Source organism: Heliconius melpomene, chromosome 16 (assembly GCF_056956725.1).
Source record: "Heliconius melpomene rosina isolate 202511_hmr_F chromosome 16, ASM5695672v1, whole genome shotgun sequence".
Classification (NCBI taxonomy): Eukaryota; Metazoa; Arthropoda; class Insecta; order Lepidoptera; family Nymphalidae; genus Heliconius; species Heliconius melpomene.
In genome coordinates, this window is record NC_140404.1 from 5,572,793 (window position 1) to 5,594,185 (window position 21,393).

Below are 21,393 nucleotides of genomic sequence, written 5' to 3' on the forward strand. Positions count from 1 at the left end.
GGTGTGACTGTAAACACGACAGATAATGAGTTCGATTCCCACTCGAGGAAATTAAATATTTGGTATTTCCATTTCTTCTCACTGGTGTTGACGTAAAGCGTGGTGTTGAGATCCGTCACTCAACACACAATGCCTCCAGAATTCGGCAAAAAGTAGAAAGCGGAGTGTCTTAACAATGGGCTAAAAAACAGCTTTTTGTATCTATCAGCCACTGAAAAAAGGCTTCGTCCGCTTCAATTGTAATTTTTTTTCACATCACACCTTATTTTAATTTGATCAAAAATGAAGTAAGAATACAAGTTCTGGAAATAAGGTCAATTGAGCTTATAAGCTTTCAAATAACTAAAAAAAAAACAACACAATTACACACAAACTAAACAACTCGAAATAAAAAAAAATATTGCAAAATAATAATTACTATATAAAAAATTAGCAAGTGCTCTATCTATTTGTCACAAAAACAATTAAAATCGCGGCGTGGGAACCTACCCTCTAAGTTGAGTGACCCCCCCGGGGCGGCATTTCATAAAAACGCCGGGAGGCTGAACTACTGTGCGGCAGATCTTATTTTTCAGCTTAGTTCATACTGAACAGTGCCAGAACCATCAGTCGGCCCCGAGCTATGCTTGGAGAAGGACGTTATTATGATACCGAGAGCAGTATACACACTGTGTCGCGTAAAAAACATCGATACTCGCTTCTCTACAAAACTTTTCTTTGTAAATTAATATAAATTTCAACGTGGAAAATAGTGTTAGTGATCGGGATATTGAATTACCGTTAAAATTTAAATTTAAAAACATTGTTTCTTTTTGTATCTGTATTAGTTAACGCTTCATGTGTTTTACGAAATAAATTGTATTATATTGCATAGGAAGCCGTTAAATCGTTAATATTAAGACTAAAATACCGTTGTTTCATTAAACTCTATTACAATTGCGATTCGCAAAAATTGAATTGAATTGAATAGTTTTGGAACATAATTCTAGTGTTTTGATCGACCGTTTCCTGCAACGACCAACGGAACGGAAGCGCAACGAGGCACGAATTTAAACGTTCAAAATAGCCGTCAAGCAGCATCCCGACACTGTGAGTTCCCTTTCGTTTGTTTTCTTATGTCTCACCATGTGCTCGCTACATATAAACGTAATACGAGCAACGCCAGATCTTCACTTCCTATGTTCACTTTGAATTTAATTTCAATATTGGTTTATATTACTATAAAATTTTTAGAATTACCGTTTGATCTTTATAGCTGGTAAAGTTAAATTAATATTATAATTTTCTAACGGAATTGGAATGAAGGCGTGAGGCCCGTTGAAAGAAATCAACGGAATTGTTATTTCTTCTATATTGAATCGTATTCTGTTTTTACTGTCAGCTCATTAGAATGCAATGAGTGTACAGTATTATTCCGTCGGGCTGTATGCATTAAACGGTGTCACGTATGTAGATGTACGGTTTAAATTATAAAAACATGCTACCAATATATTATTTTATATATTTATTTCCTTCCTGTTTCTTGTATTTTGGTAAGTAAGTTTTTTTTGCACCGAATTTAGTGGTATGTACCTCATTGTCAACTTAACTCTCATTTTTGAGAGTATCTTCAACCATTGCTTATGATAAGCAGAGAGAAGTTATAGTTAAAACATTCCACTTTTTGTCCACCTTAGAATCGTATGAAAGTTGAATTAATTAGCGATCTTTGCCTAACATCAGATTATTTTAAGTACAAACAATAATGAATTCTAAATATTACGTTTTAAGTAGTGGGATTCAATGTCACGTTATTTTATAAGAACAGAGGAATGAAAATAATACATTATTTTAGGTGAGAGTGGATCCCACTACCAGTGCATTCATAGTCGGCTGCTATTCCTATGTGCTGTAAGGGTGATATATCCACGTAAAAATATTAGTAATTTTAATAGATACTAGATATTATTTATTTAAATATATATAACAGGCAAAACCAAGTGCAGTATGTTGTTAAAAATTTCATAGATAAAAGTAATAGCCAGTTTTTAGATGTTGATTTAATAAAAATTGTTCTATTTACGAAAACCCACGAACACTTTTATTGGTGCACGTGGTTGAGCTGATGTCGTAATCATCACAAATATTACGAATTGAGTACCTACTGTATATTAAAACTGCGTTTATTACAATGAGTTTTATAATAACGAATGTATGTGATATTTGTTGAGGACTGCAAGCCGTGGGTTCGATTCCCGATCAGTGGAATGATTTATTGTCTTAACACTAGGTTCCTCCTGCCTATCCTGATATAAGTGGAATGCAGCGTGAGGCTATACCTATATAGATATTGTTATAAAAAAATATCTCAACACGACAAACTTCTCTAATTTCCTGCGGATGAAACTAAGTTCTGTGAAAGCGAGGTACCTAGCGCCACGATTTATAATACAAAAGCTAGAAAATCTATATTTTTATATGAATATTTTCTCTATTGTAGTTAACTTAAGACTTTTTTTAAATAAAGAAATTTTTTTTGGAATAACTTCTAAGTAGAAAAAGTAAATTCTTATATTGAATAGAATATTGAGCTTGAACTCGTATAAGACTTACAACTTGCTGAGTCAGTGGGATTTAATAGAAATTTTAATTGAAAGAAATGAAATGGACCAAAATTCACATAAGTTAAAAAAGTATATCCGCTCTTTTAGTAACTTTAAAAGTACTTTTATTTCATTAAAGTACAAAAATTTTTTATTCTACACGAAGAAACTATAAGTAAAATATATTGTGAAGTAATATTATATTGCGGTAGTACATTGAGGTTAATCCTATGTTATCAAGTCAGGCAAGGCTTTCCCTTTGAACATAGTAGATAGAGAGGGTTTTTGTTCCATCCAAAGCCGAAAGCTTAAGGGTTAGCTATAGCTCATATGTTTCTTCATATCAACGACAACAACAAGAGACCAGTCATGACGGGGGCGCACAACGCGGTAGCTTGTGGGTTCGATTCCTACTCGAGGAAATAAAATTTTCATTTTTTTTTTTCATTTTCTCTGGCAACGAGACAAAGGGCGGCGATGAAACATTAGAATGGAAGTATTTTAATAGAAACGTGTCATGACGCTAGGTACCCAGGTTCCTTAAGCCCATCCTAAACTAATAATAATAAAATGCACAAACAAGATAAATTAAATATATTTATAAAAAAACCCCCGATAAAACAAAGCGTATTCGGGATTGCAAGAATATGAAATACACCCAGACATCCCCATACGAGAAATAAGATTGAAAATCGTCGCAGCGATACAGATTTATATTCTTCACAGCTTTCTACGTTATTTGATTTACAACCTCACGATATTATGCGTTAGTAAACGTCTCGAGACAATTTATTGCAAATAAAAAAACATTAAATTTTTGTTTCCAAAATAAAATTTATTACTGTGCCTTATTGATTGAGGAAAAACATTATAAATAATATTTAAAATAAATCAATTTCATGCGCATTCCCGCACACAGCAGAGTAGGTAGAGGGAACCTAGTGTTAAGACAACGCATTCCTCGCTTTCTGTCCAATTCTAAAGGCATTGCATGTTGAGTGGTGGAACCCCAAGCCGCGCTGTGCCTTCAAATCAAAGAGAAAAAATGGAATTGGAAATTAAAATTTAAATAAATGTTTCATTACCTCGAGTGGGAATTGAACCCCATAACCAGTCGCGTACAGTCACACTTTGTGCCCCTGCCACGACTGGGCACGTTAACTCGACGTTAAATTTTTGTTTCCAAAATTAAATTTATTACTATTGACTGAGGAAAAACATCATAAATAATATCTGCTGGGGCAAATTAAATATTTGAATTATTATAGTACGAAATAGATATGGATCGTGATTGTTTGTTTATTTAATAAAATTGATTTTGTACATAAAGTTTTCGCTTGTTGTAGTAATATAAAATTTTCGTTCTTCATTATCAATTTCCATAGTTTATAGAAATATTATTATATTGTTAAATATTTCAGATTATACGTAAAATATATTTATTAATTAACACCATGGTACTTTATGTAAAGTTTGAATAAATTAAAAATAACCAAATGGTTGTCAAAAACAATAGCATTATTATCAGCTTTACATCCCCCCATCCCATTTCCCGCCGAATTCTGGAGGAATTGCGTGTTGAGTGGCGGGACTCAACGAGTGGGTTTCGAACCCACAACCAGTCACGTTTACAGACACACTTTGCACCTCTGCCACTGACTACGACTAGCCTCAATTATAAAATAATCACATTTATAATGTTTAATTGTAATTAAATAAGTTTTAAACCACGTTTACTCGATATACCTACTTCGTCGCCATCTATCTATCTATATGGAGAAAATCGTGACGATAAATCACGCAACTATCGATCGTTCCATTTGTTCATTGATTCATTTAAATTTAATAAGATACAAGTACAGTTATAGAAAGTAGTATGTAATTTTTATTCCTAGTGAGTAATTTTCTTTCACTTTTCATCTCTTTAAAATAAATAACAAAAAACTCTTATTTAGAGCATGAAGGAGCGAAAGTGTCTTAAAGGAAATTGAATGCCGTAACACTAGGTGCCCAGGTTCCCTCTGCCTACCTGCAAACTAACTATATGCGTGAAGCTATAATAAATGTGTTATATAGAGCTACATATTGATGTATTTTATTCCATATATAGGTATTATGTATTGACATAATACCTATGTATGGAATAAAATATAATATTTAACCGTTTTTTGTAATAGTTAAAACGGTAGAGAGAAAAACAAATCGTATTATATAATCGGTCCTTTTAAGCAAAGCTAGTTAATTTCCAAGACGATGAAGTTTCACTTCAATCTAGCACTATTACTTAATAATAACAGCAAAGATATCTGTTTCTTGTTGTATTCAAGATAAGACTTCTTATTAAAAAATAACAAAAATATTCATAAGAGATTTAGGAGAAAGGAAAATGGGTACTACTTAGTACTTTTTTAGAAGTTATAAATGTTAAAAATGTATTAAATAATAACATTATATAGACAATCGTGTAACTGTAAACGCGACAGGTTGTGGGTTCGATTTCCACTTGAGAAAATTAAATATTTAACAGAGTGACAAAGCGCTATGTCGACTTCCATCACTTAACACCAAATGGGTAAGCGCACGAAAATGGAGAACGAAACTATATTAATATGAACCGAGTGCCTTAATACTAGGTTCCTAGGTTCCCTCTGCCTTCGCTCATTGTTTAGTAAAAACACTTCGGCTAACATAATTTTCTCCCAAATTTTAGTAAAAAACACCTAAAATTGAATCAATATAATGCTGAAACATCTTTAGACGAAATTTAATAACTACCTATGAAGTAACGTCATTCCATGTTTCTTTATTTATAGTCACGGAACTGCAACAGCTTGTTACAGGTGTACTGTATGATTTTGTAAACAGAAAAGGCAGAGTGTTTTGTTTTGTAAACAGTACTCGCGATATGTTTGTTTGAAATACTCAATTATTTATAGCTTATAACTGACTGGATTCGACAAACTGAACGTGGACTTTGAGCTTAAAAATTACAATTTCATCTTTTTTAAGGTCATTTTTCTATTTCTGTAGTTGGGTAAACCGAAACGGGTTTTAATTTCGCCGATTAACCCGCAAATGTTTAAAGTTTATGTAGAAAATAAAGAACGGTTCGGCCGGAGTGTTTGAACACTATAAGGCCTTTTCTATAAGGCCGACGTGACCCAGGGGCACATGTGTGTGACTGTAACGCGTCGGTTGTAGCTTCGATCCCCACTCGAGGGAATTATTATTTGGTATTCTGGTACTAAGATAAAGGCCCTGGAAAAGAAAGGCCTTGAAAAATTCGTCGGAAAATGGAGAATGGAGTGTCAAAGTAGGCAGAGGTTGCCTCTAGAAGCTGAAAAGCATAATAATACTAATGATATCGACTTAATAAACTATTATGTCAGATAATTTACTCCTGTATTGCATAATTAAACAGTATTGCTTTAACCCTAGAAAATGTAGTAGATATATTAATTTATATCTTTACTCCTTTGTTCTTGCGGCTTACTCGTATAAGATAATTATGTCACATAATACACAACGTCATCCCGACAGATTGCAATTTCAAATATGCCAATATTTTATGATATAAGTTTAATAACATTGCTTAAAAATATATTTTATATACATTTTTTAGCGTCATGTTTTATTTATTCTGCACGTTTTAGTTGTATGTAGAGGCAACCTGGGAACCTCATGTTAAAACATTCGTTAAGACACTTCCATTGACCACTTTCCGTAGAATTTTTGCCGCTAAATTATAGTCTGTTACGTGGCGGATCCCCACGCCGCGGTTTGCCTTGGTACCAGAGAAAATCAAAATATTAAATATTTTTTTTAAATAAATAGGAAATATCCTATATAAAATGATAACAATAGAATATATAAATAATATTCGAAACAGAGTTCATATCATAAACCTATTACAATAACGTGCTAAATAAGAAACATCGTCTAATAATAAGTAATGAAGCTTAAATCAAGACGTGCCTATAAATAGGTGGTAATAAACTCTCTATGGGGCATTATAAAGTACAAACCAATAAGATTTTATATGGTATTTCTTAAAGGCATGTATTTTGAGCACAAGAATTTGGTTTATTTTGAAGAGTGACTAACGGAGTGATTTTAAAGCACAAACGTGTGAAACGCAAAGGTTGTGAGTTCGATTCCCATTCGGAGAAATGAAATATTAATATTTTTTATTTCTTCGTTCTGATAGCAAAGCATAAGGCCGGCGTTGAGTTTCACTACTCAACACACAAAATTCGACGAAAAGTGGCGAATGCAGTGTTTTTAGGTCTTAGGTTCCCTCTGCCTCCCCTGCTATATGCGAGATATAGCATGAAGCTGCAAAAAAATGGTAACAATTACAATCAATTGTAATACAATAACAAGTTTATCAGTTTTATATCTTTGATATTTGAATACCAAGAGCGGGACTAATATAATTTATAATAGAAAATTGTGACGTTCAACGCTAGGATAAAATATAAAGGCCAACATGGAAAACTGCAATACTCTTTCCGCGTATCTGTAGATAGTAGATAAGTCAATAATATGTCTCCAAGCAATTCCTTTGTCTTGCGTTACAGATAGAGCGTATGTTACTTGTATCCATAACTTTATCTAACAATTTCTGCATATAAATCTAAGTATTACGTAATAGCAATCGGTATATATCTACTGAATAATAATTATTTGTTGTTTTTTTCTTATAGCTTTTAAGAGACCAAAAGGGAACCTGGGATCCTAGTGTAAAAACACTCCGTTTCCACTTCCTTTCTCTAGTTTCCACCGAATTCTGGAGGCATTGCGTGTTGAGGAATTAAAAATATTAAATCCTCAAACCTCAACAGCCCATTTATATCAATATGTAAAAATAATTACGAAAATTAAGTGATATAATAAACTTTATACATACATATATATACCAATAATAAATTCGAAATTATGCCCACCAGTTATTCGTTTTATTTGAATAAAGCAGACTTTCTAAACACATAAATTGGATATGGAAAACTTCTAAACTTTTAACTTCGCACCAACGAGCGACCAACTGAGTGTGACAGACGTTCGAAGTCAACATCCTTCACGTATATTCCAATAAACATTTCTGAAATTCCTTCAATGGTGAGAATATTTGATTGTCACTCTTTTCTTACAGGCTAAGTTAGAAATTTGAATGTATCAATCCTTTCTTACCAATCGTCTAACCAAGGCAAGCCTTCGTTTGCGTACACACCAGAGCAAACTAAATATTATGTTTCCTCCAGTGGGAATCGAATCCACAACCTGTCGTGTTTACATTCACACTTTGCGCTGCTGCGCCTATATTATTATTATTATTTGCCAGCCATGCGCCATTTCTTTGATTTTTCTTTAGTTATCTTCTAAATTTAAGTATCGTGTTATCATACATTAGGGAAAGAGTACGTACTGAGAAAGAGCGACGGAACAGCCAGAGTAGATTTCTATAGGTTTTATTTTTTTTAGCTTCATGCTGTATTCTGCACATAACAAGCAGAGTAGGCAGAGGGAACCTGGCAGCCTATTGTTAAGACATTCTGTCCCCATTAAAACCCTTCCGTTCCCCACTTTCCACCGAATTCTAGAATAACGGGACTCTACGCCGCGATTTGCCTCATTACCACAATGAGGAAAAGAAAATGTCAAATATTTCATTTTCTCAAGTAGGAATCGAACCCACTGTTTACAGTCGTGCTTGTGCGTCGGCACCACAATGACCTCAAGCTTACCTTAGCCTTAAACTAAAATGAAATATACACGTTAAATCATCACAAAATAAATAGTGACGATAATTATTATTTTCCCAAAAAAATAAATACATTGATTTTAATTAACATATATTATGAAAGCATAATTATAAAATCAACGTTAATATTCAATTTGATTCGGTTATTCAATTATTATTGTATTGATATTTAAAATACTACATTCGTTAGTATTATGAGTATTAATAACGAATATGGAACAATTATTAAAATAATTATTTCATAATTATAATTGCTTAATTTATATTCTATTCGTAGATGTAAGTAGATTTGATTTCACATATATTTTAAAATTGAGTTAACTCATATTATTTGAATCAGGATGCAATAGAATTTTCTTGAATTTCAACGCACATGACATGAAGCTGAGAGGATTTTTATAAAAAGTCTTTCTCTATAATATACAATCTATTTTTACTCAAATATTTATGAGTTAAAGATTTTATTATGCTCTAAATATTTATTTATAAGATGGAACAATTAAAAATGTGTCACTATATTTATGTATCCTATACTTAAGAAAGCCTGGCTACTGCTCGATTATAAATTGGCCACTGGTGTCCAATTTTTTCATTGTTTTTTTTTTTATATTTGAATTATTTATTTTATATAGGAGTTAAGACAACAAGGCGCGACCAAAAATCAAGTTTTAAGACGTTGTCATAAAAATTGTAATATAAATGTTTGTAACTTCCTAAATCTACCGGTCGTAGTATACATTTTTTTTGTGTTGAGTGGCGGAACTCATCAGAGCAAAGAAATGAAAATATTGATTCTTCCTTGAGTAGGAATTGAACCAATCGTGTTTATAGTCACACGTGTGCCCCTACGTCATGACTGGTTTCAAATCTCAATATATTTTACAATTAATTTTGAACATTATGTACGTTAATCATATTCGGGTAAAAAATCAGTCTAGCAAATTCAAAGTTAGTCATAGTTAATTAAAAGCTTTTTTATGCTTTTCCCTGCGGTTCTCTGCTCTGGTAACTGGCAGAGCACAACACTCTGGGCTTGTGCAAAATATTACATTCTCCATTCCTCCGTCCAATTTAAGATAATAAAATATAAAAAATTAGGACACTTGTGGCAGAATTTACAGTCATCCCTCCTACTGAAGAAAAAATAAATACAAAAGATGAGAAATGTTTAATTCGCAAGGCGGATTTCAACGCCGTACCTTGTCTTTACAACGTAAGGCACTAAGTATAGTTCAAATACTTCCACATTCCACGAAAGCCGTTGTGATCTATGATGAAATATGTCCAATTAACATCTGATACGGGAAGTACACCAAGTTAACAAGTTTGTAACACTTGCTATACCTTCACAGGATTAAGGATTGTCTTGACTGTGCATATGCTGCTCTCGCTTTAACAACGTGTGCCATGGAAGTTACTCTATAGGTACTTACAGAGTAAGACACGCGCCAAAGTTCAGCCAAGTTAAAAAACTACAAACTTGAAAAGTGAACGAACAAGTTAATGCAGTTTCAGGTACTGGAGGACTACTAGCTTGATTTTTGGCCTGGTGGTAAAAAATAGTCAAGTCAAATTTAGAGCTTAAATTTGAAAAATGGAAGAGCTAATCATATTATATACTAGGGTCTACCTACAGGTTCGCCTGCGAGGTGGAAATAATTAAGAATTCGACCAGACAAACTTTTATAATCTCTAAATATTTATCCAGAATGTATGTTAATGTTTTTTATTCTTGCGTAAAAAAATATATTTGCTTATAGCATTGTGCCGTTGTCACTCAACACGCAGTTCCCTCAGAATTTGGCGGAAACTGGGTAGCGGAAGTGTCTTGATGGGAAGTAATGCCGAAAGTTCCCAGGTTCCCTCTGTCTACCCTGCTGTGTGCGCAATACAATGTTAAGCTAAATAAATAAATATATTATATTTACCGTACATAGAATCTCATCTATATAGAACAAATTACGATTTTTTTATATAAAGCGAAGGTTACCTCGACCTTGGACTTCCCATTGTAGCTTGTTTTTCACTGAGTATCGCCTACCGTAAATAATACGGCGACAGATTGAAAATGATGAGGCAATTCTACTAATTAGCCGTAAAAGAACGTCTCGCAATTTATTCTACTCTCGAATTTAGTTCAGAAAACTAGATTTTGCAGAATAGAAGTTAAATTCACGCTTCACGCACTAGAATAATGGCATTGTGAGATTTCTGCTCGACGAACAGAATATTGACGTATATATGAGCCTTGGAAGTGGTTAAGTCACGATGAAATTAAATTTGGTATAGATATTTATGCATATGTTATGGCCGTGACGTCACTGACAGCGTTGGATCATTAACGCGATGGGTGTAGGTTCGATCTGGGGCAATGTTTTAAAGCAACAACAACACAACACAGCTTCACGCTTTATCCCTAGCGAGGTGGTCAGAAAGAGAGAGAGAGAGACAATGTTTTTTTTTTTTCATTTCACCAATTTAGCGATAAAGACAAAGTGTGGAGATGAGAAGACCGGAGTGTGGAGACGAAGGAAATAAAACAAAAGCAGACCAAAAATAAATAAAATGGGTACTAATATTCAATTTCATTACCCTTAATTTTTTCGTTAAAATATCTAATGTACATTTGTACAGACACACTTTTTTCTGTTATTTTATATAGAAGACGACATTTTAAAACTACCTTATTATATCTATGGCGTTAAATTTGATACAGAAATTTAGAACTAAAGTCATTAATTTTGACGAAATATTTTGACTGAATATAATTAATTTAATATTCAGCTTCACACTTGCTATATGTATCTTGCATATAGCAAGGTAGGTAGAGGAAACTTAGTGTTGAGACACTCCGTTCCCCGTTCCGCTATATTTTCGAGTCATTGCGTGTTGAGTGGTTGGTACCAGAGCGAAGACATAAAACAAATATATAATAATTCATTCCCCAGACTGAGAATCGAACCCACAATTGTCGCGCTACAGTCGCACACTTGTACTCCTTTACCATGACGGCCTCAAGGTTACTATGATATTTACAGAAATTAAATCACTTAACGAGAAAACCAAACACATACAGCTACGTTTCAAATTACTTAAATTATATAATAACTTGACGTTTATTATTATTTATTTCAGTTTAAAACATAGTTCACTAAATAGTTTTCTAAGTAAAACTAGTACTTTAATTAACGTGCCTTTTATCATTTGGGTAACCTTTCTAACTTAATTTTCAACTTTCATTTGTTAATTTTAAAGCGTAGCTTAGAATTTAGTTAGGATATAAGAAATTGTATTACAAAATTTTTTTTAGTCTTATCCCGAATAAAGTAAGGAAGGCAGAGACAACCTAGTGTTGGAGCACTCCGTTCTCCACTTTCGGCCCGAGTCCTACTACATGCCAAAACTACAAAGCCATACTTTGTCTTGACAGAGTAGAGCTATGAAAATAATTTATTCATCGAGTGGATATCGAACCCACGACCATCGCGATCAAAAAATACAAAAATACCAATATTCGGTGAGAAAATCCGCAAAATATTTCTTTTCAAGCATTTGATTGTGCCCTTAATATATATAATATTAAGATAAATCTTTTGAATGGCCAATATCTCGGAAGCGATAAAATTTCAGGGCATGCTATATGGGGTAGAAATAACTGGAAATGACCTCCTTTGTCACCTGTATCAGTTTGTATATCTATTTACCAAACACCCTGTATATTTTATGGGGAGTGTAGAGAAACATTAAGGTAGGATATTTCTAAATTCCCACGTTAACAAAAAAAAAAGGAATTTTACATCATATATGTCATTTTTTATATTTTTGATTTTTTTTGCTTCTCGCTTCACATAGCAGGGTGTGCAAAGGGAACCTGGGTACCTAGTGTTATAACAATCTCTTTCCCACTTTCTGCCAAACTCCGGAAGCATTGCATGTACAATTAATTTCACGCTTCACCTCGACGACACACCACAACGAAAAAACAAAAATACTAAATGCTGCATTTCCTCAAGTGGAAATCGAACCCGCAACTTGCCGTACTTACAATCAATAGCTATTAAAAAACACTTAATTTCTTAATAATAACAAAAACTCGATAAATTAAAACACCTCGAAGGTACTTATTGATTTTTGACAAGTCGAGGTCTTAACCCAATGAAGTTACGATACAAATTGATGGCCCAACTCTCCTCCAAATACTCAAACGTTGGCGGATGTTTGTAAACAAATCTGATCTCACTAACGCGTAAGACATACACAGAGATTAAATATTAACCCAATTGCGGCAAATATTTGAATATGTGTTAAATAAATTGTTATTTCGGTTCAGCTGTAACCCGTTTACATAAATATTCAAGGATAATAAAAATTTCGTTTTATAATATTTTTAAAGTTTAATTCCTCGTGGCGCAGCGGTACAAGGGTGTGACTGTAACGGTACGGTTGTGGGTTCGATTCCCAGTCGAGGAAATATAATAATAAGTATAAGAATATAATAAAGTAATATTTATTTACGTTTATATTTCCATTTCTTCGCTCTGGTGTCGAGGCAAAGCGCGGCGTTAAGTTCTGCCTCTCAACACGCAATGCCTCCAGAATTCGGCAGAAAGTTGGGAAGTTGTTTTAACACTATGTTTCCCCTGCCTAACCTGCTGTGTGTGGGATACAGCGTGACGCTGATTTTTTAAAATTTAATTTTACTTTTTAATGATGATAATATAATTGACTTTTACTTCAATATTGTTTATAATTATAGGAAATATAAAAAAATACAAATTAGTCCATTTTATTTTTTTTTCTCATATGTAGGTATCGAAAATGGATCTCACTTCCTATCTCCTGAAATAGTCATTCCATGGATATAAAATAAACCATGAAATGATTATTTAATTTATATCAACACTGAAATTGCTTCCTTTAGTCATTCCTTCACTCAGTAATTAATTATTAATTATTTGATAATAATTTACAAGAGCATATATGAGTAAGTAAATTACATTCATAATTATGTAGAATCATTCAATAATTACGTCTAAATTAAACCCTTAGTTTCCAAAGCAATTTATTATTTATATAATTTTAAATTACCTTTGAGGACTATTGTGCTACTTAGTCCAATTTCAGCAAGAGACAACTTTTTTCATACAAATTGAATTACAATGATTTTTTTGAGCACGTTTTTAAAATAAGGCGAATAGAATAATATCAACAGCACGATTTATCACGTCTTTGAACACGGCACGTGCTCTACCATTGTTGTAAATTGCTGATTTCCTATTATTATATATATTTTTAATGCTTTACGCTATATCCCGTACGTAGCATAGTAGGCAGAGGGAACCTAATGATAAGATACTCCGTTTTCCATTTTCCGCCGAATTTTCAAGGTACCGAGTGTTGAGTGGCGGAACTTAACGCCGCATATTGCGCATAAGCGTATATGTAATCTGCTAGAAGGAACGAGTTTCTGTTATACTTGTAAATATATAGTAGAAACTCTGGTACTCACTAGGGTTTTTTTTTAATTTAGTTGACCCACTTTAAATAACATTCGTGCTATGAAGACATTTGATAATCTTTGACAACTTTAACTGTTTATCGTAACAATTTATCTATTAGCCCTTAAAAGGAAAATCTAACGCTTAAGAATTCTTTACTGAAACTTGTTTTTGATACGGATCTTAAACGATGAACAAAATAATTTCCAAGTTATGTGTTACGTTAAGTATTTCAAAGTGAAAGAGTTTATTATAATGATAAAAATTCTAAATATTATATTACTAGAGACTCTTTTTTTGCTATTACAGCCAAAGAATAATATATTTAAAAAAAAAATGATAATCGGTTGAGTAGTTTTTGCCTGAAAGCGTAACAAACACATTTATAATGTTAGCAAGTATGATAATAATTGATCGACAGGTTTGGGTTCGCTTCCTACTCGAGAAAATTAAATACTTAATATGTTAATTTCTTCGTTCTAGCAGAGTGTCTTATTACTAGGCTCCCCTGGCACCATCCATCCATCAGCCTTTTAAGGTCCACTGCTGGACATAGGCCTCCCCCAATGCTCGCCACTCCGTCCGGTCCTGCGCCCTTTGAATCCAGCGGTTTCCCGCTGTCTTCTTAAGGTCGTCGGTCCACCTGGTTGGAGGGCGGCCTGTACTCCTTTTGCCGAGACGTGGTCGCCATTCGAGGACCTTTCTTCCCCATCGGTTGTCGGTCCTCCTAACAATATGGCCTGCCCATTGCCACTTTAGCTTGCAGATTTTGAGAACTATGTCGGTAACCTGCGTTCGTCTACGGATTTCATCATTTCGAATTCTGTCGCGTAGAGAAATACCAAGCATAGCTCTCTCCATCGCTCGCTGAGCGACTTTGAGCCTGTGGATAAGGCTTGCGGTGAAAGACCACGTCTCAGCGCCATACGTTAACACTGGCAACACACACTGATTAAACATTTTTGACTTCAGGCACTGAGGTATACTGGACGAGAAGATGTTTTGCAGTTTCCCAAACGCTGCCCAGCCGAGTTGGATTCTACGAGTGACCTCTCTCTGAAAGTTGGACTTACCCATTCGGATCACTTGTCCCAGGTAGATGTACTCGTCAACAACTTCCAGAGGTACGCCTTCAACAACGACCGGTATGGGTGTAACATGGACGTTAGACATGATCTTTGTCTTGTCCATGTTCATCTTAAGACCCACCCGTTGTGAGGCGTTATGGAGGTCCCCTAGCATGGTACTGAGTTCCTCCAGAGACTCTGCCAAGATTACTATATCATCGGCAAATCGAAGGTGTGTTAAGTGTTCGCCATTGACGTTAATACCATGTCTGTTCCACTCTATCAGCTTAAACACGTCTTCCAGTGCAGCGTTAAACAGTTTCGGGGATATTACATCCCCCTGTCGTACTCCGCGCTGCAGTGGAATAGGTGCTGTTCTTCCGTCGTGGACACGGACTGACATGGTCGCGGCTTTGTATACACACTTCAATACTTCGATGTATCGATAGTCAATCTGGCATCGTTGGAGAGATTCTAGTACCGCCCAGGTCTCGATAGAATCGAAGGCTTTCTCATAGTCCACATACGCAACACATAGCGGCAGGTTATACTCCTCGGTCTTCTGTATGACCTGTCGCAGCGTATGTATGTGGTCCATGGTACTGTAGCCTTTTCGGAAACCGGCTTGTTCGGGAGGCTGGAAGTCATCAAGTCTGCACGCGATACGATTTGTAAGAACCCTTGAAAAAAGCTTATAAATGTGGCTCAAAAGTGCGATAGGTCTGTAGTTCTTCAAAAGAGCTCTATCGCCCTTTTTGAAGAACAACACTACCACGCTCCTACTCCAATCTTCCGGAACAGTTCCGCTACTGATGACGGTATCAAATAGTTTTTGTAGCACCACTAGGAGGGGTTTACCTCCAGCTTTTAGTAGCTCTGCTGTAATACCGTTATCACCCGGTGCTTTGTTGTTCTTAAGCTGATTAAGGGCTCCTCTAATTTCGTACAGGCTGACGTCCGGAAAATCTTCGGTATAGCGTCGGGTCAATTTTGCTCTCTTGTCATTCACCAATTTGGGAACAAGAGGTTTCGAGGATTTATATAGGTGTCCGTAGTACCTCTCAATTTCTCTCTGAACTTCAGGTATAGACGAAACTATAGCACCAGACTCCGTCTTCAATCTCGTTAACTGGCTTTGCCCTATACTCAGATTTCTTGTGAACACTTTGGAGCCTTGGTTCCGCTCGATTATGTTTATGACGCGCCTTGCGTTATGAGCACGCAGATCACGTCGTCTGCTACAAGAGATCTGCTTATTGAGCTGCCTGTATTTAGACATTGAAGACGGGGACCGGATACACAGTTCACGCCTTTCCTTCATAAGACCAAGTGTATGGTCAGAGAGCTCCTGAGGTTTACCACTGGAGGGAGTCTTAAAGAACTTGGACCCTACCTCATGGACTATTTGTACCATCCTCGTGTTGACATCGTCCACAGACTTGCATAAATCTAGGGCCGTGAAACGATTTTGCAGCTCTAGCTGAAAGTTCTCGGAGCCATGGATTTGGACAGATGTAGGTCGGAGTGTGGATTTCATCAAACGTGACCGTTCCAGCTTGATATTGATATTTAACGTGCCTCTTACCATCCGGTGACGCTACCTGTTTTAACCCTATTGATCACTGAGACATCGTTAAATATGTGCCGTTTGTCTGTCAGGATAAAGTCTATCTCGCTTTTTGTGGAGCCACTAGGGCTTATCCAAGTCCACTTGCGCTGTGGCTTCTTTTTGAAGAAGGAGTTCATCATAAAGAGATTCTCCTTCTCTAAGAAGTCAGCGAGCAAGCTGCCTCGGTGGTTCCGTTGCCCAAACCCAAAGGGCCCTACTTTCTGCTCGTCACCGTCTCGCTTTCCCAATCTTGCGTTAAAATCCCCCATCACTACCGTGAAATGAGTCTTTGAGACATGTATGGCTCTACTGACGTCCTCATACATAGCCTCAACCTCATCGTCTGGGTGTGTCGAGGTCGGAGCATATACCTGTATGACCTTCAGCGAATACCGTTCCGATATTCTGAGTATAAGGTACGCTACCCTTGCAGACACACTTTCGACTTGTGTCACGTTGTTGACGAGAGACCTGTGGACGAGAAACCCGACACCACCTTGGGACAGATTTTCGCCCTCCCGGTGATAGAACAAGTTACCAGACTTGAGAATTACCGTGCCCTCTCCCTGTCTTCGGACTTCGGATAGTCCTATGATGTTCCACTTTAACTTGCCTATCTCTTCTTCCAGCTCTTTTATTTTCTCGTCGGTTTTCAGGGTCCTGGTGTTGTATGTTGCCAGGTGCAGAGGTCGTTTTGATTTTTGACAGCCGGATCTCTGCCGGAGATTCTTAGCACCCCCTGCCCCGCCGTGACCAAGGCCGCTGTCGTAGCCAGGAATAGCGGGGCCGCCGGGGACTGGGGGCCGGAGTATATTTGTGCCTTTCATAGGGGGGGTTATTGCCATAGTCACCACGCTTGGCACTGCGTGTTGGTGACCGCAGTAGTAACTATGTTGCGCAGGAGACGCTGCTGCCCATCTCCTGATATTTTATCCCTCGATCGCCTCCTACGATCTCCACGGGAAGAGTGGGAGTGGTGCTATTCTAACGCCGGCACCACACGGCACCCCTGGCACAGTGAAGCTTTAATAATATAATATGAAAAGGATCTTCAAAATGATATTTGAAAAGAACAATATTTTTGATCCCGTACTATTTATTATAAACATATAAATATTATAAAGAATTACGGTTTTACGTTATCGTTTTCACAACATACACTTTACTTATCCACAGTCACGAGCAGACCGTAAAATATTATATAGAAGAAATATTATATTATATACTTATGTTATTTTATAGAAGCATTTATTAGCTTTTTCTTTTAGTAAACATGTTGTTATAAAACAAACACGTTTATTATAATATTTTCTTAGAATATTAATATTGTGGTATGTTTTAGTCAGTAAAAGGAATATTTTTTTCGATTCAGCTTAAAGTTTTCATCTATCTACAAAACAGTTAAAAATTAGGTCTAGATGACATATTCAATTAAAATTTCATAAATATATCTTTAATAGATGCTGAGAAAATAAGCTTTAACGTTAAGGGTTGTAACCCCCATAACTCCCTTAATGTAAGGGTTAGGGACGATATTTCACATAAAAAACCATTCAATCATATTAAAAATAATTTATTAAAAGCCAGTGCAGCTTTACCATGCTTATTGGTCTAGATCATTTATGTAGATGTAGAACATGTAAACTCGAATTTTAGTGAAATAAATTAATTTTTAACAAAAAGAAAAACCGACTTCTAACAACGAACTAAAAAGTGAAAAATAATGTTACAAAGATTTTATAATTTTGAAGTCACTCAGTCAAGTCAGTCAGAAATGGGACCATTCGGGAAGCTATACCTTTCAAATAAAAAAAAAATCAAAATCGGTTCACCCAGTTAAAATTTATGAGGTAACAAACATAAAAAAAAAATAAAAAAAAAAAATACAGTCGAATTGATAACCTCCTTTTCTTACAGAAGTCGGTTAAAAAAGAGAACCGATTGTCTTGACTTCGACTACGAATTAATGCATATCTATATAGATATTTTTAGTGTTCAGGGGATCTCATATATTACTAAATTTTTTAAACAAAATCTTGCGCAGATGAGAAATATTTCTTGGTATACTTTATAATTATTAACGCGATTATTAAAGCCCGAGAAACGTTTTTATTAAAAAATAATTACAGCGTTAAGTTACGTTATTTGTTAGACAGATTTTTACAATGAATAACATGAAAAATAACTATAACAACGTATAAGGTAGGCAATATAATATAGCACTGACCCATAACAGCCAGGAGGCTTCACTGGCTTATAAATCAATAACAGAATTAGAGTCTAGTTTCCAATTAGCTCCTATCATTTACAATACGTATATGAAACTTTAAATCTTACGTTAATTGGCACCCATTTCAAATTTCATTTTTTATTTAAGCTGAAAAAACAAGGAAAACAGAGGGAACACAATGTTATGACGTTCCATTTCCCACTTTCCGCCGAATTCTGGAGTCATTGCATGTTGAGAGGCGTAACCCAACGCTGCGGTTTTTGCCTCGCTACCATACTTAAATAGGTAATATTTTCAGGTCATCTTAAAGTAATTCATTCGTAGCGCACACCAATTTACAACACAAATATAAAAATATTATTTTTAGCATATTACATGTTATATTCTAAATATATACAAAACTTATATTAATTTAAAAACATTTACATATATTTATATGGTAAATGTAAATATCAAAAATGCCTAAAATAAATAATAAATAAACAAATAAACGTCTGGTATGTACTTATCTACTTAATAATAAGGACCTCATACAAACTTACAATAACAACTATTATTCGTTCCGAAAAGAAAAAGCTCTTTCCTGGAAAAGGTATCTTGAAAAAGACAGCAAAAAAGTTCCATGCAAAATGAAATTCTTTTACAAAGCTTATGAAATATTTTGTTCCAATAATAAATGCAGGGACAGATTGCCTTACCTAACTTTATATATAGTTAGTTTTTGTTTTTTGCATATATGAGGGTAGTCAGAGTTGATTTATTGTCAAGACACTCCGTTCTACGCTTATATAGTAATATTGTCAAATTCGAGTAAGTTTAAATATGTATATTATTCAAGTAACATATTAGTTACATACTTGTAAAGTGCAATATTGATTTGAGATGAGTTGAGCCAATCTCAAATATTAATGGTATTCGCTACCAAACGCTCAATACATTCAATTGTATAAATTCGTGGAATAATTTATGGTAATAACAATAGTTCTCATATGAAAACAGTTTAATATGTAATAAATTATATGTAGTCCCTGTAGTATAATTAAAAAACCTTATTATATGAAAAAAAAATATATTATGGGACTACCCCCCCCCCCCCCCCCCCCCACGAGCCTCGCCTCTAGCCTCATAGTGAAAGATGGTAAATGCAAGGTTCGATTCTTAGTCCCTACTGCTGATTTTTTTTATTTTCATTTCCTTCTCTGGATCACTGTATAGAATATAGCATAAGGCAATTTTAATGGTAACAATAATAATAATTAAGATTGAATTTACTTACGAATAGTCGAGTACGTAGAAAGACTTTTGAAATAACTCTTTTCTTACTCCATATTTTTCTCATATAGCGACAATATTTTTGTTTATTGAATTTGACTTTATTTATGGCAGAATTATCTACTTCTTCAAGATGTATTTAAGTTTTTTAAAATCGGAGTAAACCACCAGTAAGCAAGACTAAGGTTTATAAATTAAAAAAAAACTGTATCATTTAACTTAACTAATAATTATGTAGTTCAAGCGGGCGAAGCCGCGAGCGGATCACTAGTATAGCATATAAATATTTCAAAAATATTATATCGCGGATCAGAAAAAAATATTTTTCCTTTTCATATAATTTTATATTCCCCAGAGCCACTAGCATGTACTTCCTATTGCTCCATCAAAAATATTGTTTGTTTTATTCATTTTAAGAAACTAACCTTTATCCTCAAGGAATAATATGAGTCCAATGGAAATTCTCTCATTCATATTGAAAAGAAAAACATACTATAACGATAGCCTATATTATGGTAATATATTTTTTTATCTCACCGACGAAAACAGGAAAAGTAAATGACAAGTAATATATAAACACGTGTCATTTATACATATAAATGAAATTGAAGTCTCACTCTGTGATTTCTAACTAACTGTGTTTTTCCAAGTGCAGATAGTTATTATTCTTTATTTTATTGAATTTTCGATAGAGCGTACTTAATAAGTGTAATAAAAACTACATCGTTCTTCATCGATGGTCCAGATTGTCATACTTCATAGGTATTTATAAACTTTTATAAAATTCCGTAGAGTTTATTTATTTTCCTTTTGAAAATTGCTTATCAGATAAAGTTTCGTTTTGTTTGTCTCTTTCTCTACGCTGGCTTTAACATATTTATGAATATTCGTGGTGAAGGGGCACAACGGATAAAAGTAAGCTGCAACTGTAAACGTGGCAAGTTGTGAGTTCGATTCCCACTCGAAGAAATTAAATATTTAATATTTTCATTCCCTCGCCTTTGTAGCCCTCTCCCTAGGCAAACGGGAGGTGCTCCAAAAAAAGCAAAAAGACGCAAGCAAGCAAGAAGAGAGCGGAAAAGACGTGGAATGCTTAACACAATATATTACTGACTAGAAAAAAATTTAACAGATTTGGTGAAAATTCAATAACAAAGTAACTTATGATTGGGTTCTGCTATTCGCAAAAATAAAGACAATATGTAAAGAAAAACGTATATAAATACATATGCTAATTATTTTTCTGGCAATCATTAATTTTTATATTGTTATACAAACAAAGAAATTGGGACAAGATAAAAACTCTGAAGCATCATTATGGCATTGTTATGTTAATAAGAATACCTACTTAACTAGAAGACCTTATGAAAAAGA

At 34.6% G+C, this 21,393-nt stretch overlaps 1 protein-coding gene across 1 annotated transcript in view; it reads left to right on the forward strand.

Annotated features, from left to right (window-relative positions):
* The first annotated feature begins 619 nt into the window (after window positions 1–619).
* The window catches only part of LOC146530791 (G-protein coupled receptor moody), a 79,702-nt gene continuing 58,928 nt past the window's right edge, over window positions 620–21,393 (forward strand). The window contains exon 1 of the mRNA XM_085199211.1: window positions 620–1,089. The gene's annotated coding sequence lies outside the window, so the exon portion shown is untranslated. The remainder of the gene's footprint in view (window positions 1,090–21,393) is intronic.